We start from the raw sequence: 17,422 nt of genomic DNA on the forward strand, positions 1-17,422 counted from the left end.
GACACAGCTCCAAGGGGGGCACAATTTACAACAGCTTGAGAGGTGAGTGAGAAAGGATTCCACATTCTTTGCTTATCTCGGCTTGCCAGCCCCCCCCACCTGCTCTCCTCAAGTCTGGGCTCTAACTTTGGCACTTCCTGTGACAACCAGACCCCTGCCTTGAATTATGTATAGGTTAAAAAGTCTGGGGTCTTGGTTTATGGGGATTGGGGTCATTGATGTTAGTTGGCCAGTAGGCCTGCAAGCTCAGCCTTTAGTGTCCCAGTAACAGGATAGCCTTTAGGGTCCCAGTAGCTATACTTTTTGTCATAGCAGTTTCAGCCCATACTCCCATCACTTTCTTTGTAAAATTCTTACCAAGCCATTTCCCAGAAAGCATGCTAAATGTCTGGGCCAGACTTCATGGCCATGGGTAGGCACACAATAAGGTGTCCAGAAACGGCATGGGGTTAATTGTACTCCTGTGTGTAGTTAAAGGCCCACTCACCAAGACATTATCAATAACATTAACTCTCAACCTCATGTTGGTTGTAAAAGCCATCTCACAGGGGCAAACAATGCCTCAATAGATTACAAAATTCTTAGTGGGGTGGTTGAGTGTTCATGAAAATAGGGTGTGAAACTGTGTCAAGGTGGTCAGAGAGAAATCCGCCCAGCCCTGCCAAAAAGCTGGAAGCTCCTCCAGGCCGTGCCAAGCAGGGGAGCTGTTCTCTTCACACCTTCTTGTTATTCGCACGTACTGCATAGACCCCAGCAGTTTATTCTGTGCCAGTGTATGGTGATCATGGGGCATCCTCTGCTGCTTTCCTTGGGCATAAGCAGGGAGCTGTTTAGGAAGTTGGGCACCCAGGGCATGAACCAGCACCTACATCAATGCTAGTGCTAAAGGTGCAGAATTAGTCTACTACACCATGGTGTCAGCCTCATAAATCCTAAATTTCATGGTTTCAGGTGAAATTAAACATGTTCAAATGGTCTATTATATGTTTAGAATATGGTCAGTAATGTATTTTTTACAGTAGTTTTGTCCTATTGTATTACTCAATAGTATCATCCACTTTATATTCCTCAGGACTGTGCAATGGGATGTTTCTGATCAGAATAGAAGATGCCAATACCCTGATTTTATATATGAAAAAACATGCTCAAAGACATTAAATGACCACATAGTGAATAAATGACCAAGCCAGTTTTGATCCAAGTATTTCAGATTTTAACTTTCACCTTCTTTCTGCTACCATCATACAACTGCTTCCCTAGTACCCAAGTTCTTCACTGCTCTCAGCAGTGATTTTATTGGGTCTTTTGTGGATTCATCCTGTTTTTATTTTATCCTGTATGTCTCTTATTTAATAGATGCTCAGTCCCTTTTTATTTCTTTGAGAATAGATTTTATCCCTTTTCTAAATTCTTCTTGCAGGAAATCTATTTCAGGGTTATGTTTATCTCCGAGCTCCCAGTTTTGTTCTATTTTAGTGTAGACAAAATGCAAGTGAAAAAAACCAAAACTTTTCCAACAATACTTCCAACAGTGACTGTTTTTCGGTTGACTCATACTCCTTGAATTTAACCTATGAAACTTTTTCTCTTCTAAAAATATTGTTTGTGTGTGTATCCACACGCACAAGCGTGTGCACGACTATTATGTATTCCTTTAAATTTCTTTAAGACAAAAACGGAAATATGGCCATTGGTAGTTTTTGTTTATTGGTTTGTTATTTACTTTTGAGCTTGAGAGATGCACATCTGTATGACATAACAGTTTCCAAACCTTATGCTAATATTCCAGTGGTTTCAAAAATGATGATTGCCCCTTTGAAAAATGATATTCTTTTTGTCACCTGTCCCTTAAATTACTCAATTACTTAATTACTCTGTAACACATAGGACTACCTGCTGTCATTACAAATAGCATTCCATGACTTCTAACAAATAATTTATATTAAATATTGTAAATGGTCTACTATAAAATCATTTTTAATTAATGAAAGTTGACTTATTTTTGAAACTAGATTATTTTCAGTTGATGTTTTTAAGTTCCATGAATAAAAGCCTACTCAGTGCCTGCAAAATACTCAATTACCTGACAGTAATTTTATCAAATTTCCTTCCTGCCTGGTAACACAAGAGGCTTATACCATTTACTAATTTAAACTATTTTGCTTTGAAGTATTTAGTTTACAGCATAAAAAAGAGAGAGAATAACCAAATTAACCAGGAATTAACCAGGTTTCCACTTTCATATCCAGTTACTTACATGAAATGCAATTGATGACCTTTACTTATGTTGTATAGGTGGTTCTCACAATGGAAATATACTCAATACATGAAAGTTAACCTTAAGAGACTGGTACAGCAGCATAGCAAGCTAACCCTCACCTGCTAGTGCTAGATTCCCGTGGGAGCAGTGGTTTGTATTCTAGCTACTTCCAATCCAACTCTCCACGTATGGGCTGGGAAAGCAAAAGAGGATTGGCCAAGCCCATGGGCCCTGCTCCCACACAGGCAATGGGGAAGACATGTCTGACTTCCACCTTTATATAAGCTCAGCTTTGGCCATTGTGAGCATGTGGGAAGTGAAACAAAATAGAACTGTCTCTCCTTCTCTTTCTTTAAAATCTACCTTTTAAATAAAAATGAATAAATCTCCAAAAAATAACTTTAACCAAATGTGTAAGGAAAGGAAAACATACCTATTGTTCCCAAACCTGGTTTGAGTATTTTTTTTTTCTTCTTATTTCTGATGTCCAACTGTTCTGACTAAAAATAGCTCAGGATAGTTCCAAGTGACATCCATTTACGTTTAAAATCCGTTCAGTGACCTTCACTGATAAATAAAGGGATTAAATCCTGAGGTTGAATTCTTTTTGGCACTGGGGGGGAGACTTTTTTTTATTATCTTTTGTGTACAGAAAACTCAACAACAGTGTACATTTAACCCAGTTTAGTAGTAAGTTTTCCAACCCTTGCCTTTTCCAAATTGGAAATGCTAGAGACAGACTTTGTCCCCAGGATTTGGCCTGCTTGCAGATGGCAGATTTTATTGTATCTGTTGTCGTAGATGGTCATGACAGCTTCCACCAACTTATCCATAGAACCTCAGTCTTCTGCATTCACCTGTGTGAAGGTAACGGTGGTGTAGGTCTCCTATGGAACCAGAAGTCCTGATCTGGCTCCCCCCCCAAATGATTCACATGGAATCCCCATTTTATGACACAAAGGAACCAGTTCACTGGGATCCATGTCATGTTTAATCAAGATAAGTTGGCTTTCTTTTTCTCATCAAAGCAGGGACAGTACTGATCCCTAGCTAAGGGAGAGGTTATCTACTACTGGGAACATCTATTTTGCCAGTAGCTTTCTTCTTTTTTTCCAGGTTGCCCACAGTCTCTGCTTTCTTGTCTTGATTTGCTTTCTGGTCTACTTTTGGGTGATCTTAAACAGTTGACTCGTGGGAAGTCCAAGGCATGAGTATACTACTTAGTTAGAGAAAGCACTTTCAACTACTTCTAAAGGATAGCACTTTAACACTGGAGCCAGATGTAGCAGGGCCATTTGACAACATGGTGTATGTGCTTTTGGTGTTAGATATTATTTATAGGACAAAACTATTTGACATTTTCCCAAATAGGGGATTATCTAACTTCTTGGTCTCCTGCTTTTTCATGACACCTGAGTCTGGGACCACATTCTTCGTCTTGATCTTTTGTCCTTTCCACATCTTGTGTGGCTGCAGAAAGGAGAAAGGAGTTTGGTAAGTAATTTTCCTAATATATAATCCAAAGATGATCAAACCCTTTCAAATTATGTTTTTGTCTTCAAGCAAAAATCTCAAATATTCATTGATGCAAGTGTTTTACTAAGATTCAATTTATTGTTTAGACTTCTCTGTCTTCCCTTCCAAGGATATATATTTATACATATGTGAATAGTGAAATACAGACTTACCATATTTGCTGAGAGATGTTGCCTGCTAAATGGATGAAGCAGGTCACCTAAAAATGTGAACTAGTTAGGCAGGTATGATGGAGATCTTGAGTTGATCTATTAAAAGAAGTGATGAGAGGGAAAGGCAATGTAGACAAAAAGTACAAGGAGCCAAGACACAGAGTGACAAATCTTGGAATGGGAATTGAGTGATTAACAATGTACACATTTATAACAATGTGTATCTGTTCAGCTTCTGATCTTGCCTTGTGAATCACTACACCATATTCAAACAAAAAAGTGCTCAACATCAATGACATCAAGTATTAGTAAATTATTAGGGAGCCTTTGATCTTTGTACATATTGGCGACAGAGGTAAAGATGGGGTGGGAAACTGGAACTGAGGAATTTTTCACTATGGAATTATCTGGGAATATTTGTTTTAGGATATGTGAGTTTAAATAAAAACTATGTTCCACATATCTGTTAGTTTCAATGAAATATTGTAGCATGTACAACTTTTGTTACAGGGTGGTCTACTGCTTGTCACTCTTTGGAGATAAATAAAACAAAAACAGGAATTAAAACGTGAGTAGAACAGGAATACAAGGCAAATGAGAGAGAGGGAACACTATTTGTATAATACAGTTTTGGTAAACTGAAGGAAACTGGAGACCTGGGGCTGATTGAGATTTAGCAATTTTGCTAAGACATTTATTGGAAGATAAACTATGTATCTATGTGACTTGGAGTGGAGCCTTGAGAAAAGCCCTAAAAACTTCTCAGATACTTAAATGTCATCCCAATTGTCTCACTGTTTCTTCAATCTTCCTTAAAAATGTCAGGAAACAAACAAAAAGTGCAGGGGAGGGAGCAAACATTCAATCTAGCAGTTAAGATGCCCACTTCCCATATCAAAGCATCTGGGGTTGGTTACAACTCTGACTTCTGATTGGTGCACTGCATGGGAGGCAGCAGTAATAGCTCAAGTAATCATTTCCTGCCTCTTATGTGGGAGGTCTGGACTGCACTACCAGTTATCTCTCTGTTTCTCTTTCTCTCTCCCTCTGTATGCCTCTCAAATAATTACATACAATTTTAAATTAATAAATGCAGGTGCCCATTGCCTACAGACCCCTTCAGTTTTTGACTACTTTTGCTTCTACGTATGAATTTACCTGACTGGTTCATAAGGATTTCATTATCCATGTTCCGTTTGGGCAGCATCACTATTTCTTTCAGCAGACCTTTAGCCAGAAATCCTTTGTCTTTCTAGTTAGTCTAAAAGTTCTTTAAGAAGTTCATGGAAGACGAAATCCAAATGGAAGCTTATTTTGTTATCTTTGTCATGAGCCCTCATATGCACATTACTCTGTATTGCTGTAACCTGGACACTATGACTTGATACAGGAAATTGAGTTCACAACTAACACTTCAAATCAGAAAGGAGTTGAAAATTTGTATGGGCCTGCACAGAATAAAAGTATTCCTCAGAGTTCATTTTATTTTTTTTCTTTTTAAATTATTCTTTAATAACCTTATTTAGTTGATTAGGGTACAAAGGGTCAAGGGCTACAGGGTGAAAGTGGGTAATACCATTGTTTCCACACTAATATTATCATTTTTTCCTGTATCTAGGGTCAGGGGAGAAACAAAGGGAAACACCCCACCCAACCTCCTACCCATCCCAGATCCCCAAAGGGAGGCACTCTCCGAGGGTTCTGCTCAAACAGTTTTGATAGTTCATCAGTTCTGGATTGCTGCCAATCTCACAGTTCCAATCGCAATGAATCTTATTCAGAGTTCACTGGCTGAGAGTCTCTTCGTGGTTGGGGTTCTAAGATCAGCAGTTCAGTTGGAGGGATCTCCAAACAAATTTCATCTGAGATGATCCCAGACCTGATTCTTGCGTGAGTTTGCTAGTACAGAGTTCAACACCATCCGTCACACCAATCAGCTTATGCACATGCTGGTCATTGAGATTCCTGGATCCGTTCTGTGAACCAACGGGTGTTGTAGTCCAGCTCGATCCTAGTTGTGCTGGTGAATCTGTCTAACCCAAATTATCTTTTGGATATTTCCCTCCAAACCACCAGGTCTCAGTCCCCATGCATGCCTGAAACATTCATGACCCTGTCACTGGAAATCACCCAAAATTCACTTCTAATCTACACTAAAACTGGCCTTAGTCATGGGTGTCCCCAGGCAGCAACTACATATCTTAAAAACCCCAGAGTTCGCCGCCGGGCAGCCAGCAGGCAAAGCCGTGCAACACTTGGTGCACTGGCTGCCCAAGGCCAAGGACTCATTCACTGACTTCCAGCAGTGTCTTTGGTGTGAGTACCCAGCATTGGGTCTGACCCGGCAGGGGCACCCCCCACAGCCCCACACTGCAGGGAGCAGCAGTTGCCCCCAACCCTAAGGCCTGAACCCCTCCCAAACTCCCAGAGTTCATTTTATTTTAAATGTGGAATCTCACCCAAGCTCTAGCATGGGAATGAAAAAATGAAGGGAAAACACACGTGTTTCATGGTTCTCTGTAACTTCCAGATGACCAGAGACAAATATAAAATCCTCAAGACCATGAGGGTGATGCTCTTGGAGGAAAGAATGGCTCTTGTCTTCCTAGATCCCCATCATCGGTTCTGGTCTTTTTAACAAGTGGGAAATCAAACCTTTGTTGTATTTGGGGGGGAGGGGATAAAGGTGGATTTTTCTATCATTTGGATCATCACATCTCTTCCCTAGGTTCTTTCCAGAGGGATTTCTTTTTCAGATACCTTCTGTCTAAAATTGATGGTGGAAGATCTCAATTTTTTTCTATGGTGTTGGAAAGCCCTGTATGATTTTGGTCTAACTTGTCTCACTTTATCTCATCTGTTATCATGCTTGGTCTACATGAGCCTGCTTGGCTTTCCTGAGAGAGGTCGTAATCCCTCAAAGCCTATGTACTCGCTCTTCCTTTTGCTTGCATTGCTCTTGACCAACCCTTTCCCATTAGGTTGGATTAAAAGGTCAAAGAGCCCTTCTGTGACCACTCTGAAAACTAGGATCCCTCCTAGAATAGGTACTTTCACTATCCTGGCTTATTTTTTCATCACATTTGGGAGAAGTATTGGACATACTGATTTTTTGTCTCTGCTGCTATACTGTAAATTTTAAAAGAAAAAGGCTCTAAGAGAGCTTATAAAAGACTCTATCCCCAGCATGTGCCACTATGCCTCACCTGTCATTAGTGCTCAGAAAATAATTTTGAACGAAGGAATTAGTGAAAGACCCAGCACAGCACCCTCATTCGAATTGTCAGCAAAAGACAGGGACTATCATATGCTGGCAAAAGTGAAAGAAACACATGGACTTGAAAAGAAGCCTGGGCATTTGGAGATGAAAAACTATTGAACACCAGCTCTTTTACATACTAGTTGTGCAACTGAATGCATCAATTGCTCCCCAGATAAAATAGGACCAGAGAGATGTGCTGTGTGGACAAAAAGACTTAAACCAATATGCATCAAATATTCTAAAAGAGTACCTGGCAAAACACATTCTCAGTAAGTGTTAGTTCCTGTAATAGGTTTCTTCTTGGCTTCCATGACTTAGTTATAAACTCACCTCAATATATACTATAAATTGTTTGGCTGGGTCAATATATTAGTCACAAGACCTTAAACAGAATGTGTCAAATCCTTGAGTTTGGGCCCTGGTTTTGGATTTCCTCTTTGTCACTAATGTCCCTGTCTCATATTAATCTCAGGCTGAATCACAAGAGTTACTGACTGTTGGAATGTAATCAAGCCTGCCATAAAACATTTGCCCCAGCACCACCTTTAATTATAATGAAAGGGTTGGGCCTCATCTGTTCAGAATCCAAACTAATTTCTTATAACATCCTGAGGTCCTGCAGATTTTTTTGCTTGAGTCCTAACAAAATGGACATTTGTCAAAAGATGAATTCCAGGAAGCATTATGTTCTGGGGAGAAGGTAATTAGGCCCTTTCAGGGTCCTCATAAGGACAATGATGTCATATAAATTGATTATTTGAGAAATACATTTCTAAGCTTTCTTGTCTATCAATAACTGGATAGTACCATGATCTCCAATGACCCTTTGGAACATTCTTTATGTTATTTACATGGACATAAAACCTGTTTTGTCTTTGTCTCTTCCTTTTAGCATTTTGTAATGCGCATTAATCAGACCTAGCACTAAATCTACTAACTTTCTAGTATTTGAGGGAACAGTGTAGAATTTCATTCTGTAGCTAAGTGATGCATAAATATCTGTATTTTTTACACATTTTTTGTTGATTTTAAAATAACAGCCTCTATGTATATATATGTATGTTTTAAAGGGATGGTAGATTTTTATAAGTATGTGTGTAAATGCACAATGAAGCAGGCCCAAAGCACTCTTTATATGTCACTGAATAAAGATTATTTATGTAACATTATTGATTTTTACAAAGGACCTATTTTGATTTTTTAGTAAATAAGTATTTGTAGGCTTTTTAAAATGCATTTCCAACATCAGTCTCCTTAACTTTGATACCAATTTTCTCTTTTAATTTATGGGTTTTCAGAAATTTATTCAGGGATTGGGACTATCACACTTTCATTGAATAAATGCAAGAAACCACCTTTTGGGAGCATTGTGACTTGTTAAATTGTGGATTGGAATGTCTGCATCTCGTATAGGAATGCCCCAAGATGGAGTCTCATCTCCACTTCTAATCCAGTCCTTGCTGTTACACTTGGGAGGCAACAGGTGAGATTCAAGTGCTTATGTTCTTGTCACCCAGATGGAACACCCAGATGGAATTCCTGGCCCCTGGCTTTAGCCTGGTCCACCCTGGCCTTTTGGACAGTGAACCAGAGATGAGGTATTTCTTTTCACCTCTCCTCTCCTCTCCTCTCCTCTCCTCTCCTCTCCTCTCCTCTCCTCTCCTCTCCTCTCCTCTCCTCTCCTTTCCTGTCCTCTTCTCTTCTCTTTTCTCTCTCTCTCTCAAGTAAATAAATACCTCAAGCCTTTTTTAAAGACTCCTTAATAATTAACAGTTATAGGTAAAAGGACAAGTGGAAACAATATTCACAAAAACCAAGAAGGCCAAGAATATTGTATTTGATATTTGGGATGAGATAGATGGAGGAAAGATAATGAAGTATATTTTGATGTTAGAAGAAGTAGAAATCCCAATATAATTAATGAACCTAAAATGGAATTATCAAAAATTAGAACCACTGTAGTGTCAGAGCATCAGATTAAATGTTGATCTACTCAAGTTATTAAGCATAAGTTAAAGTGAATAGAAGAGAAAATCTTAGTAAGCCAAAAATTTTAAATGCAGATGAAACTTTAGTATAAATATGTTCAGTGTTTATGTTATCTACAGAACTGACAGTGTGCATTTTTGTTTTAATGACACGTGATACATTTCTTGCCCCAAATACAAAAGACCATAGCTCAACAAATACAAAAGTACATGTTACTCTACTTGCAATTTGTATATAATATGTATTTTAAAATGTCAGGCTACAATTTTTCTCCATTTTCTTTGTAAAAATTCACAATTATGCAAACAGTAAGTACATTTAATTCTATATAATTATAATGCAAAAATACTTTCAGAAAAATATAAAATTCATGTGTATTATGAAACATATTTATTACTTTTGATTTAAAATGTGAGGTTACAGTCTCCTAATAAAAGTATCAGGTTCCAATTTTAAAAGTTGTTCTGTTGTCTGAAAGCAAATAAAAGTTTTAAATTTAATGAGATGTTTGACACCCAAGTTTTAATATTCTTATAGCTTCAAGAAGCTATGCCTCTACAGTGAAAACAAAAGTATTATTTTGATAGATTTTGAGAAAATAAGGTGACAGAGATAAAAAGCCAACTAGTCTCTTTTCCCAAGTTTTACTGTTTGTGGAGCAGCTGCTCTCAGAGGCTGACAGTAATTTTGAGAAAACTGTATGTGTTTTTATACATCTCTTTCATCATGGAAATCTATACACTTTCCTGAGTTGTTAGAAATTCCGTTTTGATAAGGGCTTATTTTCTATTGTGCTATTAACACATGCACAAACATCCACTCTTTCCTCTGGAATAATTACAGAGTCATTTGCGAACTCGTAGTTTCAGCTGGGCTCTGAAGAAGTGACTTAGGACATATTTTATTGTTACCTAATTACTTGGCTGCAAATTAAAGTGTAGATTTGTTTAGCTTGGATTTGACATCCTATACTTTGCCTATAATGACAGAATTCATTAATTTGCCTCTTTGATTGTAGAATTCCATCATTTCCAACAAGGACAATTATTTTTATGTGCTCAGTTTGCTCGAAAAATGCAAGCATGGATCCATTTAGCTTGTCTTATTATTTTAATTGCTAAACTGGGGTACATCCAAAGTGGTGTGCCTTGATAAAATTAGAAAGAGTGTAAACCAGGAGTGAGTTGCTAGAGTAGTTGAATTTCCATTTGACATTTGCATAAACCTCTGAGGATTTAGGGATTTGGGCATCTGAGATTTGAGATAGTAGTATCTTTCTTGCATGGTGACATTCCTAATGCCTGCGACGAGGGGGGGCAGATCACACACACACACACACACACACACACACAAACACACACTACTGTTTCCTGTTTGGCATGAGGGATCAGCAAAGAAGTAGCAGTGGGTGGCTTTAGGCTGAGAAACCAACCTGCCTTGTGCAACATTTCCCAAATTGTGTTTGCTTCTTGAGTTAATTGGAGTTTGGACGAAAAATACATATATATAATTTTATGTCAACTTAATGACAGCAAGATCTGGGTGATTTGCTTGATTTTGGTAAGCCTCAAAAAATGGAGATAATCATATCATGCGTAGCACTGGATTTTTCTGAGGATCTGCTGAAATAGGAAGCTTTGCATGGGCCTCACGTAATGTAAGCTTGCTAAAAGGGAAAATTCTCAGAATCTTTTCTTTTCAAGAGGGTGATATATAATTTGAAGTCTTTCTCTACTGCATTTTATAGCAGTCTTTATTTTTTTTAAATCATGTATCCATGGGATTATCATTTTGTGTGGAAAAAAAATCTTTAGAAGATGCTCCTAAGGAATAATATTTTCTGAGCATCATTATAAATACGTTACAAACAAGGTGATTTCACAAATATAAAATAAAAACACAAATCAACTTAGAAACAAGTAATAGAATTCTGACAAAGTGTCGATCCTTTTAAACCTAACCCCAGTAATTTTAAAGTGACAACCATCTGGATATTTTGCTGCCAAATCGTGAGGCAACATTATTACTTCCTGTTTTGTATCACTATTGCTTCACATATCCCCAATTTTTATTACATTCTCGGTTTTAATCTTGGCCACTTCCAGAATGGACAATGGCTTCTTCTTCAAAGAAGAAATGTATACTTTTCTTGACATTATCTCCAAGATCATACAGTCAATGTGCTTTTCTGTGTCATAAATTCCACTACTTGGTCATATTTTGGCATAATTTAGCAATTAAATAACATTAAGAGAACAATTTCAAATGTGTTCTATTTAATGCTTTTCTGCTTTCCCAAATGGCTGCTTTACCCACTTTCCCACAACATCCATCCCTAACATAACTCAATATTGCCAGTTTAGAGACTCACAATGCAAAGAAGATGTGCATATTTCCTTCCTATATTCAATTTTTCCCATTCCTTATATTTTAGAAATTGGAAATCTGATGTTAAGGACAATTAAATGCCACCTATGTCTGCTCTTAACATCAATATTGTTGCTTTAAAAAGAGAACTTGAGGGCCCAGCCTCGTGACCTAGCAGCTAAAGTCCTCGCCTTGAATGCACCGGGATCCTATATGGGCACAGGTTCTAATTCCAGCAGCTCCACTTCCCATCCAGCTCCCTGCTTGCAGCCTGGGAAAGCAGTCAAGCACACCCCAAAGCCTTGGGACCCTGTACCCCCATGGGAGATCTGGAGGAAGTTCCTGGCTCCCGTCTTCAGATCGGTGCAGCACCGGCCTTTGTGGTCACTTGGGGAGTGAATCATCATTCAGAAGATCTTCCTCTGTCTCTCCTCCTCTCTGTATATCTGACTTTGCAGTAAAAATAAATAAATCTTTTTTAAAAAAAGAACTTGAAATTCTAAATTGAATTGAGCCAGCTCTCCTTGCTGGAGGGGAGTTTATAGCTGGAAACCTCCTTGCTTTTGGAAAGAGCCATGGAAGCCCAGAGACCTAACATAGGGCTCCACAGTTGTATAATTTCCCCATATTTGACACTAGTAGGCAGCACTGTTCGTTTACTTCTCAGTGGTCCTGCTTGAATAGTGAATGTGGCAGAAGCCATCTCCTCTGGATTGGTCTGGACCTGTCTTTTGTCTGTAGTACCTATTCGGGTACTAGAGCACCAGCAGAGATATAATACTAAACGTGGACTAGAACTGAGCCATGCTGCTTTAAAGCCAAATCTGTTGTCCATTCACTGGGAAAAATTGCACTCCTTCTTTTCCTTTAGATCGGAATTGGTTGGTGTTCCAAGGACTTTGAGGCAGATAAGAAATGAAATATTACTGGGCCCCAAGCAGTATACCAAGGAGAATTAGAGGAACTAGAACCAATGGGTTTTATTTTAGCTGTATGGGAAAAGAAACAGTATTCAGTATGCATGGTGGCTAGCAAAATCTGCTTTAATTATAAATTTTGAATCATATTCAATGCCAGTCTAACTCTGATTTATGAAGTAAATAGAACTAAAATAAATTTGCTTGTATCAAACATGGATTAATGAGATTTCTTCTTAGTATAAGAAGATACTATTGACGTCACACTTACAAGAATTTAAACGATATCTTGAAGTCAGAAGACTAGTAGCCATACTCCATTTTTTGTTTACAGAGAAAGGTTCCTGATTTCTCTTGAATTCCTCCACTTATAATTTATTGAACACCTACTAGGATGCCCTTTAAAGAAACTCTTACTGAAAAATTGAATCCGAGCTGGCGTCTGCTACTTCGTGACAAACAACTAAAAACAGTCATGTCACTTCAAATCTGCTGTCTCTTCCCGTGCCTCCTCAGGTGACACAGGAAGCTGGCATCTTTCTTCTTTTTTCATCCCAACTTCTTTTCATGGTCTGCTGTGTCATGTCTGTGTCCTTGCTGCTTTTTCTTCCAGATCCTCCTTTGCTCAGATAAAGTGCCTGGATCACTCCTCTCAGCAGGAAGTCAGGCTGCGTGCAGAACAATCAGAAGCCAACTATTGGAAACACGTAGCTTTTTAATTTAAAGGTTGACTAGGTAACCCTGCAGCAGAGAGGTGTGGTCCTGTGTGTCCAGGTTTTGTGTTATTTTGTGTTTCTCTTTGCAAAAACTCACAAAACAGAGATGGGTCAAGGTGGTTCCTGGAAGAAAAGAAAAAGGAAATTGCAGCAGAGTCCTGGATATAGATCATAAAAAACACTGGCATAATAAAAAGTTGGCGTTAGCTCCGCCCTTGGAAGCGGTCTTCAGTCCCCCTCCTTGTAAATGGTCCTGGTGCTGCGTGTGTCAAGTTGGAAAAGGAGAACCCTTTGTAGGGGCTGAAGGATCATTGCCCTGAAGCCTGTACATGGTCCAGGAGCTAGAAAAAAATCTGTGTTGAATAGATATGAGAATGGAGGCAAGGAAAGGGCCCTGGAGAAGGGAAATAAAAAGTGGTTAGTGGGTGAGGAATAGGATGGAATGCAAACTGCCGCATTAGTGATGAGCACCCTGCTAGTTGCTGTAAAGATCTATCTACCAATTTGAATTGCTTAAGCAAAGACAAATTATTTCTTACTCAAAGTTTGAAATCAGTGTTTCTGATTGCCAAGCAGCTGTTTTCTCAAGCTATGACTCAAGAATACAGAATCTGTCCATTTTTTAAAAGGATTTGTTTTATTTATTTGAAAAGCAGAGTTATAGAGAGAAAGGGAGAGACAGAGAGGTCTTCCACGTGCTGGTTCTCTCCCTAAATGGCTGCAGCAGCCAGGGTTGGGTCAGATCTAATCCAGGAGTTTGTGTCGGATCTCCCACAACGGTGCAGTAGTGAAAGCACTTGGATCATTCCCCACTCCTTTTCCAGGCACATTAACAGGGAGGTGGATTGGAAGTGGAGCAGTCAGGACTTGAATCAGTGCCCATATTGGATGCTGGCATTGCAGATGGTGGATTAGGGCCAAGCTGCAAAGCAGAGCACAGCTCAGTACTTCTAAACATGTGACTTCTAAGCTCCTTCTGATCAAACCAGAGAAGGAGGTGAAAACCTAGTGGATAAAGTGTGAAGGCTCAGGCCCGTCATGGTAGCCTGAAGACCTCGCCTTGCAGGAGCCAGGATCCTATATGGGTACTGATTCTAAGGCTGCTGTGGCCACTTGGGGAGTGAACCAGTGGGCGGAAAATCTGTATCTTTCTGTGTGTGTGTGTGTGTGTGTGTGTGTGTGTGTATATATATATATATATATATATATATATATATATATATATATATGAAAGTCAGATATACAGAGAGGAGGAGAGACAGAAAGGAAGATCTTCCTTCCGATGTTTCACTCCCCAAGTGACTGTAAAAGCCAGAGCTGTGCTGATCCAAAGCCAGGACCCAGGAGCTCTTCTGGGTCTCCCACACGGGTGCAGGGTCCCAAGGCTTTGGGCCATCCTCAACTGCTTTCCCATGCCACAAGCAGGGAGCTGGATTGGAAGTGGAACTGCTGAGATGTGGGCTGGCGCCCAAATAGGATCCAGAAGGATGCAAGACCAGGATTTAGCCACCAGGCTATAGCACCCGCCCATTTTTAAATCATCTTAATGACTTCTACCAAATGTGGTAACTTCTACTTTGCTATTGCGGTGAATGATGCAGAAACAAGAATTTAATCTTATTATACTGGAGCTTGCCAATGTTATTTGTGAAGAGCAAAGATCAAACACTGTTAAATTATGAGTAATGATAACCTTTTAAAATAGCTCCTTTTTAAGATGAACCCCAGCCTCCTTGTTGGATTTTTTTAAAAGATTTATTTTATTATTTTTATTGGAAACACAGATATACAAAGAGCAAGTGATACACTGAGAAAGACCTTTCATTCACAGATTTGCTTGCCAAGTGACCTCAGTGGCCGAAGCTGAGCTGATCCGAAGCTGGGCACCAGTAACCTCCTCTGGGTCTCCTATGAGGGTACCAAGTCCCAAGGCTTTGAGCCATCCTCTACTGCCTTCCCCCGCTACAAGCAGGGAGCCGGATGGGAAGTAGAATAGGTGGGACACAAACAGGGGCCTATATGGAAGCCCGGTGCATGCTAGGTGAGGACTTCAGCTGCTAGGCTACCATGCCAGGCTCACAACATATTTTTAAATATAAAAATATATTGATTTACTTGAAAAGCTAATTTATATAGAGTTAAGTAGATCAATCATCCATATTCTGATTCTTGCCTCATATGCCTGCAGTAGTCAGATCTCTGCTAGACACCTTTCTTCCAGGAGCCTGGAACTCTATCCAAGTCTTCCATGGGGGTAATGGTAGCAGCACTTGGTTCAGCTTTTCCTGCTCTCCCAGGCATATCAGCAAGGAGCTGGATCAGAACTGCAGCAGCCACGGCTTTAACTGGCATTCCTATGGGATGCTAGTGTTGCATGTGGTAGCTGAACTCACTGTGCCACAACACCAGCCCTGGGATTTTCTAACCTATCTATGCTCTTCTTTCTAGCACATATACCAAAGGACAGACAGATGATGTATAGATGTTATTAAAGTTATTTTAAAGATAAAGTGGCAAAAATTATGATACTCTAGGGAAGATAATTTATTACCAGATTTTAAGATGTATTATCTTATGCACTGTAAAGCGAATTAATAGAGGTGTGTCTCTGTGTCATCACTGCTTTGTCCAGGCTGTACCTAGATATCTGTTTCCAACTAGTTATTTCCACTGTATAGAATTCTGGGTTGATGCTGCCCACTGGTGTGTGTGTGAAAACTGCAACTGGGGGGGGGGGGCCTGGCCGCGTGGCCTAGCGGCTAAAGTCCTCGCCTTGCATGCCCCGGGATCCCATATGGGCGCTGGTTCTAATCCTGGCAGCTCCACTTCCCATCCAGCTCCTTGCTTGTGGCCTGGGAAAGCAGTCAAGGATGGCCCGATGCTTTGGGACCCTGCACCCGGGTGGGAAACCCGGAAGAGGTGCCTGGTTCCCGGCATGGGATCGGCGCAGCACCAGCCGTTGCGGCTCACTTGGGGAGTGAATCATCCGATGGAAGATCTTCCTCTGTCTCTCCTCCTCTCTGTATATCTGACTTTGTAATAAAATAAATAAATCTTTAAAAAAAAAAGTGTCCAAACCGAACAACAACAAAAAAAAACTGCAACTGGGGAGGGGGCCTGCCTGGTAGGGCTAGGCTGCAATACCCTCTCACCCAACAGGTGTGTCCAGGCAGAGGCTGGGCCACATCACCAACCAGAATGTAAGAGAATCAGATCTGAAGGCCGATTCTGTAGATTTGTGGGCTTGCCTCTGTCAACTCTAGGAGCCATTGATTTACATGGATATCTGGGAGTGGATGACAGGCCAAATCAGGCTGAACCACAGCCCTTACCTGAAATGAAACCAGTCCACAGCTCAGCACATTCCACTGAGCATAATGGCCTCCAGTTGGACCATTTTGTTGCAAATGGTAGAATTTCGTTTTGTTTAATGGCTGAACAATATTTCACAGAGTAGATGTACCACAGTTTCCTTATCCATTCTTTTTTCAACATATATTTGGGTTATTTCCATGTCTTCACTCTTTTGGATTGTGATACTATAAACATAGGATTGCACATTGCTTTCTCATATGTAGTTTTCCCTTCCCTAGAATATGTTGCCAGAAATGGGATAGCTGGATCATACGGTGGATCAATTTTCATGTTTCTGAGAACTCTCCATATTGACTTCCATAGTGGCTACACTAGTCTACACTCCCACCAACAGTAGAATAGATTATCTTTTTTCCCACATCCACTCCAGCAGCTGTTGCTAGCAGATTTCTGAATGTGGGCCATTCTCATTGAAGTGAGGTGGCACTTTAATATGTTTTTTATCTGAGTTTCCCAAATAGCTAGGGAGCCTGAGCTATCTTTCACATATCTGTTAGCAATTTGAACTTGGTCTTTTGAAAAGTGCCTGCTCATTTCCTTCACCCATTTCTTAACAAGATTATTTGTTTTGCTGTTGCTGAGTTTCTGAGGTTCTTTATAAAGCCTGGATATTAGTCCTCTGTCATGTAGTCTGCAAAGATGGTCTTCCATTCTTTTGGTTGCTTTTTTGCTTTTATCATTGATTGCTGTACAGAAGCTTAATGTAGTCCCATTTTTAAATTTTGGCCTTGATTGCCTGTGTTTTTGGTGACTTTTTAAAAAGATTTATTCAATTTTTATTGGAAAATCAGATATACAGAGAGGAAGAGAGACAGAAAGGAAGATTTTCTGTCCACTGATTCACTCCC

The 17,422-nt window shown here is 39.7% G+C and overlaps 1 pseudogene; it reads left to right on the forward strand.

Moving 5' to 3' along the window:
- The first annotated feature begins 3,061 nt into the window (after positions 1-3,061).
- LOC101524385 (DNA polymerase epsilon subunit 2-like) overlaps positions 3,062-17,422 on the forward strand; it is a 48,111-nt pseudogene continuing 33,750 nt past the window's right edge.

The sequence above is a fragment of the Ochotona princeps genome, chromosome 1 (assembly GCF_030435755.1).
Source record: "Ochotona princeps isolate mOchPri1 chromosome 1, mOchPri1.hap1, whole genome shotgun sequence".
Lineage (NCBI taxonomy): Eukaryota > Metazoa > Chordata > Mammalia > Lagomorpha > Ochotonidae > Ochotona > Ochotona princeps.